Source organism: Halichoerus grypus, chromosome 3 (assembly GCF_964656455.1).
Source record: "Halichoerus grypus chromosome 3, mHalGry1.hap1.1, whole genome shotgun sequence".
NCBI lineage: Eukaryota > Metazoa > Chordata > Mammalia > Carnivora > Phocidae > Halichoerus > Halichoerus grypus.
Genome location: NC_135714.1, coordinates 109,509,042 through 109,527,606, shown reverse-complemented (window position 1 = coordinate 109,527,606; position 18,565 = coordinate 109,509,042). Strand labels below are relative to the sequence as shown.

Here is an 18,565-nt window from a genome sequence, read left to right as displayed (position 1 = left end):
TCAGATGCCCGTCTGGCTGTGTCCCAAAGGAGCTTAGGTGAGGCTTAGCCGTAGTGGTCTCAGTGTTGTGACTTAACGATCAGAAACCATAGACCCGGTCAGGGAACCAAATGTTACAGAACCTGGACTGGATCACCCGACGGAAGAACCAAGCGGCACTCAGAGATCTTGGAGGATAGGAGGTTTATTTAACACCGGCAGGCTCAGAGGAGAGTGATCTCCAAAGGTCTGAGCCCCAAGCACAAAGGGGGTAATTTATACACTTCTACTTCCGCATACTGGGCCCTCTTGGCGCGTGCGTGAAGCGAGGCAGGGAGAGGAACCCGGATTGGCGCTCGCAGGAAGCAGAGCAGAGAGAAGAACCCGGGAGAACCCTGGGGCAGGGGCTGGGACTCCCTTGCTGGTTTGATTGGCCATCTTAGGATACATATTTTTCCTTATCAGCTTAACCGACTGAGCCACCCCGGCATCCCTCCATGCTGTTTCTATAGTGGCTATACCAATTTACATTACCACCAACACAAGGGTTCCTTTTTCTTTCCATCCTCACCAACACTTGTTATTCCTTGTCTTTTTTACTTTAGCTATTCTGACAGGTGGAAGGTGATATCTCATTGTGGTTTTGATTTGCATTTCCCTGATGATTAGTAATGTTGAGCATCTTTTCATGTGTCTGTTGGCTATCTAGATGTCTTCTCTGGAGAAATATCTATTCAGATCTTCTGCCCATTCTTTAATCAGATTGGTTTCTTTGGTGTTGAGTGTATAAGTTCTTTATATATTCTGGATATTAACCCCTTATCAGATATATCATTTGCAAATATCTTCTCCCATTCAGTAAGTTGCCTTTTTGTATTGCCAGTGGCTTCCTTTGCGGTGCAAAAGCTTTTTATTTTGATGTAGTCTCAATAGTTTATTTTTGCTTTTGTTTCCCATTCCTAGGAGACATATCTAGAAAAATGTTGCTATGGCTGATGTCAGAGAAATTACTGCTGTGTTGTCTTCTAGGATTTTTATGGTTTCAGGTCTTACATTTAGGTCTTTAATCCATTTTGAGTTTACATTTATGTATGGTGTAAGAAAGTGATCCAGTTTCATTCTTTTGCATGTAGCTATCCAGTTTTCCCAATACCATTTATTGAAGAGACTATTTTTTCCCACTGTACATTCTTTTCTCCTTTGTCATAGATTAACTAGATTACTTACATTTTATTTTTTTTAAGATTTTATTTATTTATTTGAGAGAGTGAGAGAGAGAGAGAGAGCACAAGCCAGCAGGAGAGGGAGAAGCAGACTCCCCGTTGAGCAGGGAGCCCAATGCGGGGCTCAATCCCAGGACCCTGGGATCATGACCTGAACCAAAGGCAGACACTTAACTGACTGAGCCACCCAGGTGCCCCGATTACTTACATTTTAAAAAATTATTTTTAAAATGATACATAAGCAGTTTAAAAAAAGCTGCTATTAATCTCCTATAAGTTCACCAAGAACAACTCATCCCACACTAGACTGGGTAAGATAGAGGAGGTTATAGAAATATATATTATTTCTTTCCAATTCTCACAATACCCAGAATATAATACACATTAACAACTACCTTTTGAATGAATGACATCTGGGGTTCAGCCATTAAGGTTTGAATGAAGCCTTTCTGTGTACAGTGAAGGAAGATGATTTGAGTGCACATGGCTGAGTCTTTCCAATCCAAGAGCCCAGAAGTCAGGCACTGGCCATAATTCTAGATCTTTCCCAGTAATCACCAGGAGCCTCTGAATCACCATTACCAAATCCTGCTAGGAACTCTGCTCACCACTGGCTGCAGGGACTTCATCATTCCTGCACACAGATATGACTCTAGCTTCACGAAAAGTATCCAAGCACCATTGGGGAATTTTCCCTCTGCACCTGTTAGGTGTATTTAGCAGCCACCCAACCTCCAAAAGGAGGCTTGGAGCGAGTCTTTTCAACAGCATGAAAACATTATTTTGCATTGAGCTTGCTTTTAAATACAGTTGCTCACTGTTTGTAAGGTAGTAATCTGGCTTTGAGTTTCTTTGCTGCCAAAATATCTCCAAGGTAGGTTTCCATAGCTGAAATGGACCACTCAGACAGTTAAATTGAGAGATGAAACACTGCATACAAATTCAGAGCAGAATGAATTAATTTTCCAGGTCTAGTTGGCTCTTGAATACATAACTTTACTTAAGAAAGTTCTCCAACATCTGGTTCCTTTTTTGTGTGTGTAAGGACAAGCATAGGGGGAGGAAAGTATGCCATCTGTCCTGAAAGTAACTAATTCATTCCTCTTAATGCTAGGTGGAAACCACAATTTTACCAGACATAGAAGAAAGCTTTAGAAATAATCAATAAAATAACCTTACATATACATTTGTTGGATACAGGACAATGTGTTCACTTTTAACACGAAATTTTTCTTACTCCCAAATATAACACCTTCATTTTGAATTTAATATGCTAATATACAATTAAAAGACAATATAAGGGGCACCTGGGTGGCTCAGTTGGTTAAGCGACTGCCTTCGGCTCAGGTCATGATCCTGGAGTACCGGGATCGAGTCCCACATCAGGCTCCCTGCTCAGCAGGGAGTCTGCTTCTCCCTCTGACCCTCCTCCCTCTCATGCTCTCTGTCTCTCATTCTCTCTCTCGCAAATAAATAAAATCTTTAAAAAAATTTTTTTTAAAAAAGACAATATAAGACCTGAGTTTCCACAGAGGAAGTCACTTTTGAAATGGATTTTGAGAGATGGACAGGGTTTCACCAGGTGATGGCTAGAATTCCAAAGACAAGAAATAACAAGTGTTGGCAAGGATGTGGAGAAAAAGGAACCCTAGTGCAGTCTTGTGGGAATGTAAATTGGTGCAGCCACCATCAAAAACATTATGAAGTTTCCTCAAAAAAATTAAAAATAGAGGGACGCCTGGGTGGCTCAGTTGGTTAAGCGTCTGCCTTTGGCTCAGGTCATGATCCCAGGGTCCTGGGTTCAAGTCCAGCATCAGGCTCCCTGCTCATTGGGGAACCTGCTTCTCCCTCTGCCTGCCACTCCCCCGCGTGTGCTCTCTCTCTCTCTTTCCCTGACAAATAAATAAAATCTTTAAAAAAATTAAAAATAGAACTATCACATGGTCCAGTAATTCCACTAATGGGTATTTACCTGAAGAAAATGAAAAAACTAATTCAAAAAGATATATGCACCCCTATGTTTACTGCAGTATTATTTACAATAGCCAAGATATAAAAGCAACCCACATATCCATCAATAGATAAATGGATAAGGAAGATATTACTCAACCATAAAAGAGGATGAGATCTTGCCATTTGTGACAACATGGATAGACCTAGTGGGTATTATAAGTGAAATAAATTGGACAGAGAAAGACAAATACCATATGATGTTACTTATAGTGGAATCTAAAAAACAAAACAAATAAACCAAAAGCAGAATCAGACCTATAAATACAGAGAACAAACTGATAGTTGCCAGAAGGAAAAGGGGTGGGAGGATGGGCAAAATGGGTAAAGGGGAGTGGAAGATACAGGCCTCTGGTTATGCAATGAATAAGTCACAGGGAGAAAAGGTACAGCATAGGGAATATCATTCAGTGATACTGTAATAGTTGTGATGACTGATGTTAGCTACATTTGTGGTGAGCAGAGCACAATACATAGACTTATCAAATCACTATGTTGTACACCTGAAATTAATGTAACACTGTGTATCAACTATACTTCCATTTAAAAATAAAAAGATTTCAGCCAGATAGAATCTGGAATGAAAAATCATTCCAGGGAAAGAAAAGCTTAAAAATAAATAAATAAAAAGTATTTTCTGACAGCTAGGTCCAAAATCACTTCTGAAGAAAAATAAGTCACCACAAATGACTCTACTCAAACAGCTTTTCCCTCTCCCATAGCCTCCCTGACCATCCTTCCCCCTGTGATCCTCTCTCTGCTGCCTCTCCCTGTTCTATGAAACATACCATACCACATCAAACTGGAAAACTGTGACTCCAAGAAAGGAAGCTCAGCTTGACAGGAGCAAAGCTGAATAGCTCTCTAAAGCCTGACTTGAAAGTTTTGTCATTTAAGTCTTACTGCCTTTTAATGATAAATGATCCTTTCCCCACAATCTGCCACTGTTGTTAAACAGAGTTCTTAACAGGGCCCTCCCACCTGCACTCTACCTTTGTAATTAGTACATCTGGTCTCTGTGCATATATTTCATGGGTGACTCACATATAAGCTAAGTGATAGGTAACCAAATTACAAGGCTATAAATACATCAAGCATTGGCCTGGGAAAAAAGCCCGAGTGGTTTATGAAGTCAGCAATATTCTGACAACTGATCCTTACAACAGAGCTTAGTTTTCTTTCCCTCCCACCTCCCCTCCACTTAGGTAATTTGATATTATATGTGTCTCTAAGTATAAATCACAAGTGAATTATTGGAAAAAGGTAACTTGGGCCTGAAAGATTTTAATTATAGCAACATTTTTTATTCATAAGGAGTCTTAGCTGGACTATCTCCAAATAATCTACATCTACCCAGAACATTTGGAAATAGGCAAGAATTCTTGGTATGTAAAGCAAATCTGGCCATGACTCCTCTTGGTATCATCATTTTGTTTTTTCCAAGTGGGTGTTAGCTACTGAATATTAGAAAGAAATCAAAAGAGTAGCATTTCCCAAGGTGTGTATCAAAAGGACCCCCAAATTGATGGGAAACATTGTAACAATGAAGACAACAGTGAATGGAAATTTATAGTTAACACTGCCAGTTTCTTCTCTCTAGTTTACCTTCTTCACCAACAACAGAGTTATTTTTATTTAACTTAAAAAATTATCCTTCTCCTGTCTAAAATCTTGTTAGCATGAAGACTAAGCATTTAATCTGAACTCTTCCTGTATTATTATTTGTCACGATGTGGTTCAGACTCCTCACTGAAAGCAAGAACCATGTTTTACCCATCTTTGTACCCCAATCACCTACCTATAGGAAGGTACACTTGACATATTTATAGCCTTGTAATTTGGTAGCCTAACACAAAATTGCAGATTATTGAACGTTTGTGTTGAACTATAAATGAAACCTTATTAAACAAGATGCCTGAATCTGTGTGTGTGTGTGTGTGTGTGTGTGTGTGTGTGTGTGTGTGGTCTGTATAAAGCTTCTGTGAATGTCTTGCTGTTTTATAGCTTAAAATTTAACCTCCTCAATGTGACATAGGGCTTTTTCCCAGTCTGACGCCAGTCTTCCATTCTGGCATCATCCCCTGCTCTTGCACCTCAGCACCGTATCTGGGTTCAGCTTCTCCAATGTCAAGGCAAAGATTTGCTCTCCTCCTAGGCACATTGCCTAGACATTTATGAATGATGATCTCACTTAATGGAAGTTGAGTCTTGAGGTATTCCCATAAAGGTCAGAAGCAGAGACAAGAGTCAGTCGTGGAATGCAGGAAACAAAAGCCAGAAAACAAAAACATTGTAAAAGAATGAGAGAAGAAATTTCAGCTTAAATATTTTTTTCTAAGACTAGAACATGACTGTGAGTACTGTTTACCTATTCACAGGAAAAGGGGGAAAGGTATGGGCTTTGCTCTGGGAAATAAATAATTTGAAAGTTGATCCCAAGTACATTTTAACATCTAGAACAGAACTAGTTTCACAAATATATGCATAGTCCCTTACACAGTATCTCAGGAAGTAAGTTATTTTATTGGTGATGATGGGTGAACATAGAGTCAACACCACTGGTCCATCCCGCATGTTTATCATCACTATCACAAAGAACTCAATTTCAGTTGATCATATCATCAGAACAAGAACAGTGAGGGATTTGTGTTGCTTGGGTCAACAGCAGCCTTCCTACCTGGAGTAGGTTCTCTGTACACCCAGAGCCCTGCAATGATGGAATCAGACCACCACACAGAATCAGACCACAGAAAATACTGCTCAACCAGTAAGGGCTAGGGCTACAGGACCCCCAGCAGACTTAAGGACATATGAGATGCTGAGAAACCTCACTTGCTGAGATTGAATGAGATCATCAGAAATCAATATTTGCAGAGTTTTACAGGTGATTCTTCAGGCCTTACCATAGCAACCTCACCAAAGAAACAGAAGCCCAAAATGGCCACATAACTTTCTGGGAACATGTGGCAAATCAGCAGGAAAAAGGGATTTCCCTCAGCCAATTTAGTGCTCCATCCTCAGAATCATATTCTTTCCGCTTTTAAACATGTCCCTGCTCTATGGGCTATGAACTTTCCTTGGAAACATGAAATGGTTATACTTCCTAACTGAAGAATGTCTCCATTTCTCTGGATTGCCTTCTCTTAAATCTTTTCTTGGATAAGTTATAACAAATCTCTTTTTCACTAAGTAGAATTGGCTCAATGAGATCAGCCGCCCCAAGGTAATTGTCTCTGCTTATAACTGTGGTCCCGCTGTAGAAGGGCAATTCTTTCCTGCAGAGGAAGCAGACTCAAGACCAAAAGAAGAGCTAGATGCAAAACCAAGTCTGGACTTCCTTTGAGGCAAACTGCATTTCTCTCTATAGTTACATCCAGGAATTGAAGGGTTGGGGAGGAGAATGGCATAAATATATGCATAGGATCACAGAATGCTTTAGCTAAATGAAGAAACTGAGGGCCAGAAAGGTGATGTGACTGACTGAGATAACACAGCAAATTATTAGTAGACCTCTGACTGGAACTCAAAGTTCTAGCACCGATTTCTTAAAAGAGGAAGCTGAGGGTAGACTCTTGGCCTGAATACGGATTCTGTGGCCGACCAGCTATGTGACTTTGGGTAAGTTTCTTAAAGTCTATACTGTTTCCACATCTATACTGTAAAATGGGGGTGATTGACCCTCGCATGGGTTGTTTTTTTTTTTTTAAGGTTTAAATGAGTGACTATATGATCACGTTTAGAATGGCAATTATTGGAACTTAGAAAGCAATCATTGTTAGCCTCATTCTAGCTTAGGATTCTTCCCAAATTTTTCAAACAGTAAACAACAACAAAAACAACAACAACAACAACAAAAACCTGACTGGAAAAGGGAAGAAACACCATGGAGCTGGAAAACAAGCTCTTCGCATAAAACTCTGCCATCCCAGTCACCTCAATACCATGTGATGCTTTAAGGCAGGCTACAGCAACTCTCCCTGTGTTGAGTTCTTTGCCAACTAAAGCTAAACATTTCTTTTTTTAACTTTTAAAAATTATGGTCCTAGGATGCATCCTCTCAGTGACAGTACTGCTGGTCATGCCAGTCTGTACAAAACTATCTTTTACCCAGTATGTTAAGGAATTATCCAGTGAAGTTGTACAGTTTCTCTCCCTCCTCTTACCAAGCCTGTCCACCTCAGGGTTTCAGAGTTCAGCTGTGTGCCTTGATTTTACTCCGGGCTAGGAAAGAGAATGGAGAATCCCTCCATGAGTGATTGTGAACAGATGAAGGTGACTAAAGCTGCCTCCACTGATGAGTTGTCTGTACAGCACAGGACCCTGAAAAGGCACACTTATGAACAAATGAGGTCTTACTTAGAAGGAGACAGCAAACTCCTGCAGTGACCTCAGGAAGGAAGTGTCTGGGTATTTCTAACACTGTGCATTAGGGAGTTGGGGTAGTACTAGGATAAATTTGAGAAATGCTAAAGAGTAACTGAAAGAAAGAGGAGGAGATGAGGAGGCAAAATGAACAAAATGCCAGATATGCCCACATGCCAACAAGGAAGACGTGAGGAGGTGAGGTGTGAGAAGAAGTCTGTCACAGTGGCCAATAAACCATGAGGGCCAAATGTTTGGCTTGAATAACTCAGAATCTGCTCCCTGCCTACAGCAGGGTTTGGCAGTGAGTCAGCAAATCCAGCAACAGAATTTCTTTTTCAGGAACCACAGACAGTCCATTTACACACACACACACACACACACACAAACACTCTTACATGCATACACATTATCTTGTAGATAAACCCTTTATCAGCAAGGAAAAAATATGGCATTTCTTTTTCAATTTTTAAAACCACGTATATCTTTGAAAATTATCAGGAACCATTTGTCAAGAAATCAAAAGATCTATTTAAGCATCATTTTAAATATTCTTATTAAGAATATGCTACATGTCTTGTACCAATTTCTTCTACCCCCTCCCTTTATGAAAAGCAAAACAAAAACACAAGGATACAAACAAAATGTTAACAGTGGCTATATCGGAGTTGTGAGATTACAAAGTAATTTTTTTCCTTTTCTTTGTTTTTTGTACTTTCTAATTTGTCTTCAATAAATATGTAATTTTCTAATATTTAAACATGTATTATTTTTCTAATTTCGAGTATTTCTACTATGTTAAGGATAACAATAGAGTGAGCAAAAACAAGACATTTCCAATGAGTAGCCTTGCTGTTTTATGATGTTCCCTCAAATGACACCTCATTGAACCAGCAAGTACCAACTACAATATCCTCTAGAAAGGGCAAGACCACCAGGGAAGGACAAAGGGAATTCAGCACACAAGGAAACCACAGAGATGATTTCACAGTCTTACAGGAATATACACTTTAACATTCTGAGGAGGCTTGGTGGGACATCAGCACCTACCAGGCCCATGAATAGCAGAAGCCCCCAAACTACTGCCAATCCCAGGTAGGCCCTGTGCAACTTAGTCGGACTTTTCCCTTTCCCAAGGGTACTCACAGTTTGCAAACTGGGCATGAGTTTAAGTACTAATTAATTGGGTGTGGATGGAGAAATCCCTATAATTGAAGCTAGTGCTATCTGATAATGTCGTTTTCAAAGCAAAGGCCATTTGGTTCTAGGTATCAGGCAGACTACAAAACAACTATGCACTTTAAAATCTCTTCTGCTACTCCATTAATGAAAAAATTTCCTTAAAGGGCCCATTGGAGAGGCTCAGTTTGGTTTCAAGTACATTTTCCACCACCTCAGTGGCAAGAAAACCACAATAACGGAAACCCTGACCCTTCCTTTAAAAAATGAAGTTGTTGCCAAACGAAGTTTCCCAGGTTTGGGACTTACTGACATTTAGTGTCAAATGATTATTGACATTTAGTGCAGAATCATCAGTCCTACAAACTACAAGTATATTACACACACCAGAGATCACACCAGCTTCAGTTGTCATGTTACAGGGTCTTTAGTGTACCAGAGGTGACTAGAAACCTCATGTTGTCCATTCATTCCAACATACATGCCCCCAACCCGAGGTAGCTGGGAGTAAGCAGAAAAAGCAGAAAAAAGAAGGACTGGGACCTAAGGAAGGAATGGAGGTTAATATGAGAAGCTACAGTCCAGTGAACAGTATTTGAAATGAAAAAGACACATTTGGGCTCATATCAGGTGTTATATCTCAGGGGTCAGGTACCATGAATAGATAGGAGAACAGCTGGGCACAGGTAGAGGTTTATCTGTGACCAAGTCCCAACCTACATCTCGTTTCAAGGAGCTGGATCTCTATTTGAATCATTTACCTGGTATTCAAGTTCATCTAAGCCCTTAATTATTTCCACAGTGTTTATAGCTATATTTCTGAATTCCAGCCCTGAGGTAGAGGCTCTGCCTCCAGCTGGCAGCCCCATTATGCGGCATGCCAGCTTTTGTCCAGCATCTCAGCTTTTCTCCTATATTATGGCTCCATTACAGATGGCAACAGGGTGAGCAAGAGGCATCTATACCTGGGCTTAAGCCCCAAATACCACCTGTGTGACCTTGGGCAAGTTACTTCTGTAAACTTCAGTTTTCTTATCCATAAAGTGAGAGCAATAGACCTTCTTTATCCGTTGGGGAACCTGGGAGGGTCAGTCAGTTAAGCATCTGCCTTCGGCTCAGGTCACGATCCCAGGGTCCTGGGATCCAGACCCACGTCCTCAGGCTCCCGGCTCAGCGGGGAGTCTGCTTCTTCCTCTCCCTGCCCCCAGCTTGTGCTCTCTCTTGCTATCTCTCACTCTCTCTCTCAAGTAAATAAATAAAATCTTTTAAAAAAGAGCTCCTTCATCCTCGAATTGTTGTGTGGAATTTGAGATGCAAAATATAGTACCTGTCACATGGTAAGTGTTCAATAAACTTGATGATGATGATGGTGATAATGATGACAAAGGATGAGGATATCATGATAGAGAATGGATCTTCTTAACCTTGGCCACATGCTAGGGACTCAACTATACTACAGTGGTTCTCTACTGGGAATTATTTTTTTGCTTTCAGGGGACTTTTGGCAATATCTAGAGAAGTTGTTGGTTGCTTTAATGAGGGGGACAATGGGAAGGCATCAGGGTGTGCTACTGACATCTAGTGGGTGGAAGCCAGGGATGCTGCTAACCATCCTATAATGCACAGCACAGCCACTCCCTCCCACAACAAAGAATTATCTGGTCCAAAATGTAATAGTGCCAAAGCTGAGAAATCCTGCTTGCCAGAAATCCATGCTTACCAGCATCTCCTGACTTCCCTTAGCCCCTGCTGTCAATGTGCCCCTAGCTGGGAGCTGTGGCTGGTATCTAAGACCTGACCCTCCCCAGGACTGGCCCATCCCATGGTCTCCTGAGCTCCTGAGCCCCTACCCGGTCGGATTCTTTGTCAAATGGCCACCAGGCTTCATTGGTCTGACCTGAGTCCATAACAGCAGGCATGGGGAGAATGACCAGGCCTTCCCTCTGACCAGCAACAGGAGAGAAACTGCTTCCTGCAGGGCTATGGCAGAGAGCCACGTGAAAACAAGCGCAGCAGCCAGTCAAGCGTTCCACCCAAACTGGCTCCACACCAGGGCCAGACCATGAGTCACCACCACATGCTGCCGCCTCTTGCAGTGACCTTTCTTTATCCCTTCACTAGCTGTAAATCTTCAGGAGCAAAACAGCAGAGAACAGACTGGGAAGGCCCTGGCAGAATACTGTACCTGGCAAATGCCCAAATCAAAATTCAGAGTTAAGTACCCAGGCCCTGAATGAATGCCAATCACAGCAAAACCAAGGCTCCCCTGAGCCATTCCTGTGAACCAGAGAAGTGGACAAATGGAGCCCCCTCTCTTGACATAATTTAAATCATGTGGCAGTAGTGGAGCATCCTCTCCAGGAGAAGGAACAGATGTGTTTAGCAATACCCAGATGGCTGGGGACAAATTGAAGGACCTGTGTAATGTTTGCCCATAATTCATGCTTGCACCAAACCACACTGCACCCCTAAAGAAATCTTCCTTGTGTCCCTGATTCCTCTTGTGTCAAATGGAATGAACACTGTCTTCCATGCAGTGTTGTGAGAAACAATTAACATAGGTTATTAAATAGTGCTTTGGCTCAAAATAAAGCAAAACTGGCTTTTTTGTTTCTGCTTTTTCAGAGAAAAACCATCATGCTGGGAAAAAGGCCAGTGGATGGGGCAGCTGCCTTCTGCAAGGGAATTTACTCGGCCCAGTCTCACTGGAGTTGTCTTTCCTAAAGTGTAGTCTTCTAACCACCTGCATCAGAAGCACCTAGAAAGCCCCCAACAAGCAGACTGCCACGCCACATTGACAGTATACTAAAATGGAATTTCTGTGGATTAAGCTTTGGAAAGTACCCTTTAAACAAGTTCCCCACTTGATTTTATATCCACTAAAATCTGAGAATCTTATACAATGAATAAACCCTGGAGCAGTTCAACCACCGTCACTATTTCCAACAGTAAGAAGCAAGATTGAGTCCTTCGTCTTCTTCTCTCGGTCTGTGTTGCCCATCTTATGCAAGTAGAATTCCTGGGCAAGACTGAACACATGAAAAATGACTCATCTGAACTAAAATGTCCACCCTCACACTTATGTTTATAATACAACAGCAACACATTGCCATTTGCCCTTCTTAGTTTTGTAATTTCTCCCAACACTCTTGAAGTTTAAAAGGACTGTTTCCCCTTTGCTGTTGGATCCCTAATGCCCTGAGCAAATTCCCATCTCCATCACTTGTTATCAGGGAACTAATCATAAACAGAACTGACGCACAGTCAGTCAATCCCTCCTCCCATCCCCCTCTACAATTGTTTTGAGTATTTGGTATGTGTTCCAAACATTCACATTCATTATCCTTATAATGATCTTGTGAGACATAATCTCCATTTTATAGATGAGGGAGCCAAACCACCAAAAGGCTACATAAGTAACATAATTGGTACTTGACTACACTCTCTGACTCTAAACCCAATGCTGTTAGTAGCTCAAATTGAACGAACCCAGTGCTCTATTTTGCTCTGCCTCCTATTGTCTGTAGGAAATTATAAGAAAGTAGCAACCAATTGAGTACAGTTGTCTAGAGTTTAAAATTCTCTAACCACACTATTAGCAAGCATGTACACACAAAACAATCACAGTATAATTATCTGATGAGTATTAGGCCAATCAGTTTCATCAATTATGTTATGTAACTTCACAAACTTCTGAGCTAATAACAACAGCTATTAAGTGTTAAGCACTTGCCACTGCAAAGAACTCTTCTAAGTGCTTTAAGTTATTCTAATTCATTGAATCCTCCCAAACATCCTTCAAAGTTGGTACGACCATTGTTTTCTCTTCACAGCTGAGAAAACTGCAGCAAAGAAATGTTTAGTAAGATGTCTAAGGTCAAGCAGCTAGTAAATGACTAGGCTGGGAAATATACCCAGATAATAAGGCTCCAGAACCAATACCTTTGCTAACCCACTTTACTGTGTATTCCAGTATTAACACAGTAAGAGGTATAACAACAAAGACAATGGCTGGGGATGGGGGGAGCCTGCTTTCCCTAAAGATCTTTCTAGTGCCCTAGAGAATTTTATTGCTTTGAACCATGGTTTCTAAAATGCTACAGAAAACAAAGACCCATAAAATGCTGAGCAACATAGAAGATGAAAGCTCTAAAATGATGTGAAATTCTGTCATAAATAAAGTCCCAGAAAGATTCCAGGTCTGCAGTGTGCTTTCAACTAAGGCAGGGAGGAGCTTTGTTATGATTATTACAATCTAATTTAAAGCTGAAGCCAGGCTAGAGGGGAATAAAAAAAATTGAAAATAAACTCTCTCCTAAAGCTGTCAGCCTGGCTGTGGCCTCCAACTGTTTTAGTCACTAAAACCTTGTATTTAACGGTCACTTTTATAACAAACACTAGGAAAGAAATACAAAGGTCTAAATCAGAGTTTATTTCTAAAGAATGGAAAGAAAGGTGTTGGAGTGCTAAGGAAGGCCACAGAGAGATGGTGCCACCATGTACCCTCCTTGGTGGTAATTCTGATGCAAGCATCAAACAAGACCTCCAGTTTCAAGCTGTAATCCAACAACCTTGCTATCCCTGCTTGAAGGGGATCCCCACTGTGTGTGCAGAGTCATTTCCAACATCCCCAGTGACAGCAACTTCTGTCCATTCAGTCCAGACCTAGAGCTTCTACATTAATGCTTCAGAATGATCATCTTTCTCCATCAGTATATATTTTACATGGTGTTATTTTCATAGGAAGTAAATACTGGGTGGCCCAAGTGAAAGTCTCCCATAAGCTTCATTAAGAAAGTACCAGAGCATTCATCTGCTAAACCCCAAGGATGTGGTTTATCTCTGACTATGTATGACAGCTTTTAAATTCTTCAGCTCAGAAGAACATTCCAGAGATGCTACTGTGGACTGTCACTAATTGCAGAACTAAAAGACCAAATGCTAAGACCACATTTGGCCAGACTTGTTTCCTAATATTTATGAGTTAGTGTGATCAAACTAAAGTCTGGTAAATATAATCCCAGAAAATGAGCAAATGTCTCTTGATCCTTAAATCCCAGCTTCAGTGTTCCTTCCTCCGTAACTCTCCCAAGTCAAGTTAGTCTCTCCTTCTACATTCCCATGGCATTCTGCTTATACCTCAATTATGGCACTGCATGTTGTATTCTAATTACCATTTTTCTATCTGTCTCCCTTATTATCTATACTATAGCTCCTGGAGGGCAGGGGCCAGTGTCTTATCATCTTAATGTTCTCAGCACTTAGCAGAATTGGCAAGTAGGCACTCAATAAATATTCACTGAAGAAAAGAATGTGATCTAAAATGAGGGAGAAAATGCATCAGTTCAATTCAGAATGATCATATTAATTAATTAACCCTGTGGTACTGGGTCAATACTTCTGTGGCTCAATTTTCTGACTTGGCCTAGCTCTCATTCTGATTCTCTTCAACTCTGATTCTTAATTCAGAGACTGGATTAGTTACCCTAAAATATCAGATACATAAGAGATATATATACATATAGGCTTATAATAAATTGACATATGATTTACTGGATTTCTTGGAGCAAGAAAATAACTAATGTATGGATGTCTCCATTTTCCATTAGCAAATTGGGTGTATGAATCTGAGACTGTTCCTTTCTCCTTATCTACCCGGAAGAAGAACAAGCCTGGGTGGCCATTCCCACACAATCCACAGGAGACCAAGAGTTGGATGGATCATTTGTTCCCTGTCATTATCCCCTGACTCTGCACCAATACCATCAGCCCCATCCAACATAAGGGTATTATGACCCTATTCCCAGGTTTACCTAAAGTCCCTTATCCTGGGACAAGGGAACCTTGGGTAGAGGCAGGACCAGAAAAATGAAACTCAGATGTGTGCCCCAACATGCCTGAGTGTATTCCTGAGGTAGAGCCACATTCCAGAGTTTTCTCCTCTTCTACCCACACAACATTAATCACCCTTTATTTCCTAGATGACAGAGAAGATTTATTAACATGTGAGAATTCCTCAACCCACCCGCAAGCAAAAGTATTGTCTTTGTCAGCCTAGTTCATAAATCTTTTATGATACAGAATCAGAGAATGAGTAGCGGGAAATAAGTCCACAGAAGTGTGAGAAAACCAGGAAACTACACAGAGAAGTTTGGCCAGTCTATAAAGAGTTGGAGGGGTGGGGAGGGACAGAGGGTATAAATTTAATTGTCAGTAGATATGTTGGGAGATAATGAATGAAAGATAATTCGAAAGGAAAAGTAGCAAAATTTTGATATGTGGCTGGTGGATAAGAACAAGTTCCCCTTTAATGTGCTTTGAGAGAGACTCACAGACTGAAATCACTTTTAAATTATTTTTGGTCTAGCTGGCTTATTTACAGGAAACTCCACCACAGAGATTGGACTGTTTGGGTTCTCAGCTTGTTCTACACTTGTACCTACTACCCCCTAATTCAGTAATACCTTTCCATCTTGGGAAACTTGTCTATGTGAGAATCACTTTACCATACCCTTTCTAATATAATCCATGAGGGACCAACTTGGATCCACAAAGAATAAAGACTTAAATTTACAAAGTAGATATAAAATTAACTTTTATATTATATACCTACTATTGGCCAGGCACTGTGAAAACTGCTTTAAATGTGTTTGGCTCCTGGGGTGCCTGAGTGGCTCAGTTGGCTAAGCGTCCAACTCTTGGTTTCAGCTCAGGTTGTGATTTCATGGGTGGTGGTACTGAGCCCCACGTTGGGTCTCTGCACTCAGCAGGAAGTCTGCTTAGATTTTCTCCCTCTGCCCCTCCCCCCACTTGCATGCTCTCTCTCTCTCAAATAAATAAATCTTAAAAAAAAATTAAAAATAGGATGAGGTGGAAAAGATGGCAGAGGAGTAGGGGATCCTATTCTAACCGGTTCCTGGGATTGAGCTGGATATCTACCAGACCACTCTGAACACCAAAGAAATCAGCCTGAGATGTAAGAAGATAGATCTGGATATCTACAAACAGAATATTGCAGGTGGTTGCTTTCGAGGTATGAAGCGGGGAGCCGTGATTCTGCAGGCAGATATCGGAGGATAAACAGCAGCAGGAGGGAGGCTGGCCATGGGGGTCCTGCACCACCGGTGAGTGACAGCCTTGCGCGCTGGGGACAGGGTGCAGACTCGCAGACCGGTAGCAGCGGGGAAAGGACTTTAGGGCAGCCCCCTGACAGAAACCCCCAGTGGCAGGCTGCGTGTGAACTGGGGGCAGCTGGCAGTTTTAAAAGCACAAAGGGCAGAGACGTGCCCCGACCTGGAGGCGAGGACTGGGAGCACAGCAGAGGGGCGCACAACCCAGGATGCTACAGTTTATAGCAGCACGGACAGAAACAGAGATAGTGTGGCCTGGAGAGCTCACTGAAGAACAGACTGCGATCTCTCTGCTCTGAGGCAGAGGGTGGGAAATCGTCTCTTCTGCTCTGACTCGCAGAAGAGACGCGGAAAGCCACCAGGGAAAGCCACCGGAGAACAAAAGCCCCCAAAAACCGGTTTTCACTTAGCCCATCCCCCGCCACAGGGGGCAGGGCAACTCTGCCCAAACAGGGTTGCCTGAGTAACAGCACGGCAGGCCCCTCCCCCAGAAGACAGGCTGGGAAAACAGAAGGCCAGCAACCCTAAGGTCCCTAGAAAACAGGTGCATCTTGCTTGGGTTCTGGTCAATAATTTGGACTCTATACATTCCCTCAACCACCCCTCAACAGAATGACTAGGAGTAGGAACCCCCAAAATAGGAAAGACTCAGAGATTATGACTTATGCCACAGATTTACAAATGGATTCAGATATAACCAAGATGTCGGAGATGGAATTCAGGCTAGCAATTGTGAAGACAATAGCTAGAAGGGAGAAATCAATTAATGGCAACATAGAGTCTCTAAGGGCAGAAATGAAAGCTGAATTGGCAGAACTTAAAAATGCTATCAATGAGATCCAATCTAATCTAGATAATCTAACAGCTAGGGTAAGTGAGGCAGAAGAAAGAATTAGTGACCTGGAAGACAATTTAATAGATAAAAAGGGAAAAGAGGAGGCCAGGAAAAAACAACTCAGAATCCATGAAAATAGAATCAGAGAAATAAGTGACACCATGAAACATTCCAATGTCAGAATTTTTGGAATCCCAGAGGGGGTGGAGAGAGAGAGAGGACTAGAAGATATATTTGAGCAAATCATAGCTGAGAACTTCCCTAATCTGGGGAATGAAACAAACATTCGTGTCCTAGGGGCAGAGAGGACCCCTCCCAAGATCAAGGAAATCAGGCCAACACCCCGGCATGTAATAGTAAAACTCACAAATCTTAGAACCAAGGAAACCATCTTAAGGGCAGTTAGGGGGAAGAGATTCCTTATGTACAGAGGGAGGAACAGCAGAATAACGTCAGACCTATCCACAGAGACCTGGCAAGCCAGAAAGGCCTGGCAAGACATATTCAGGGTACTAAACGAGAAGAACATGCAGCCAACAATACTTTATCTGGCAAGGCTCTCATTTAGAATGGATGGAGAGATGCAGAGCTTTCAAGACCGGCAGAAACTGAAAGAATATGTGACCACTAAGCTGGCCCTGCAAGAAATATTAAGGGGGGGTTCTATAAAAGGAGAAAGACCCCAAGAGTGATCTACAACAGCAATTTACAGGGACAATCTATAAAAACAAGGTCTTCACAGGCAACATGATGACAATAAATTCATATCTTTCAATAATCACTCTCAATGTGAATGGCCTAAAGGCTCCCATAAAACGGCACAGGGTTGCAGATTGGATAAAAAGACAGGACCCATCCATATGCTGCCTACAAGAGACTCATTTTGAACCTAAAGATACATCCAGACTGAAAGTGAAGGGATGGAGATCCATCTTCCATGCCAGCGGACCTCAAAAGAAAGCTGGGGTAGCAATTCTTATATCAGACAAATTTGATTTTAAACTAAAGACTGTAGTTAGAGACACAGAAGGACACTATATCATTCTTAAAGGGTCTATCCAACAAGAAGATCTAACAATTGTAAATATCTACACCCCCAACATGGGAGCAGCCATCTATGTAAGCCAATTATTAACCAAACTAAAGAGTCATATTGATAACAATATGTTAATTGTAGGAGACCTCAATACTCCACTCTCAGCAATAGACAGATCATCTAAGCAGAAAATCAACAAAGAGACAAGAGCTTTGAATGACACACTGGACCAGATGGACCTCATAGATATATATAGAACATTCCACCCTAAAACAACACAATACTCATTCTTCTTGAGTGCACATGGAACTTTCTCCAGACTAGACCACATACTGGGTCACCAAATCAGGTCTCAACCGATACCAAAAGACTGAGATTATGCCCTGCATATTCTCAGACCATAATGCTTTAAAACTGGAACTCAGTCATAAGAAAAAAATTGGCAGAAATTCAAACACTTGGAAGCTAAAGACCACTCTGCTCAAGAATGTTTGGGTCAACCAGGAAATCAAAGAAGAACTTAAACAATTCATGGAAACCAATGAGAACAAAAACACATTGGTCCAAAACCTATGGGATGCTGCAAAGGTGGTCCTAAGGGGGAAATATATAGCCATCCAAGCCTCACTCAAAAAGATAGAAAAATCCTGAATTCACCAACTAACTCTACACCTTAAAGAACTAGAGAAAAAGCAACAAATGATGCTTAAGCCATGCATTAGAAGAGAAATAATTAAGATTAGAGCAGAGATCAATGAATTTGAAACCAGAAACATAGTAAATCAGAACAATGAAACTAGAAGCTGGTTCT

General features: G+C 41.4%; 1 long non-coding RNA gene across 1 annotated transcript in view; it reads right to left on the bottom strand.

Moving 5' to 3' along the window:
* LOC144381375 (uncharacterized) overlaps positions 1-10,720 on the bottom strand; it is a 29,171-nt gene extending 18,451 nt beyond the window's left edge. The window contains exon 1 of the long non-coding RNA XR_013446456.1: positions 10,651-10,720. This is a non-coding gene — a long non-coding RNA (uncharacterized LOC144381375). The remainder of the gene's footprint in view (positions 1-10,650) is intronic.
* Positions 10,721-18,565: the final 7,845 nt, after the last annotated feature.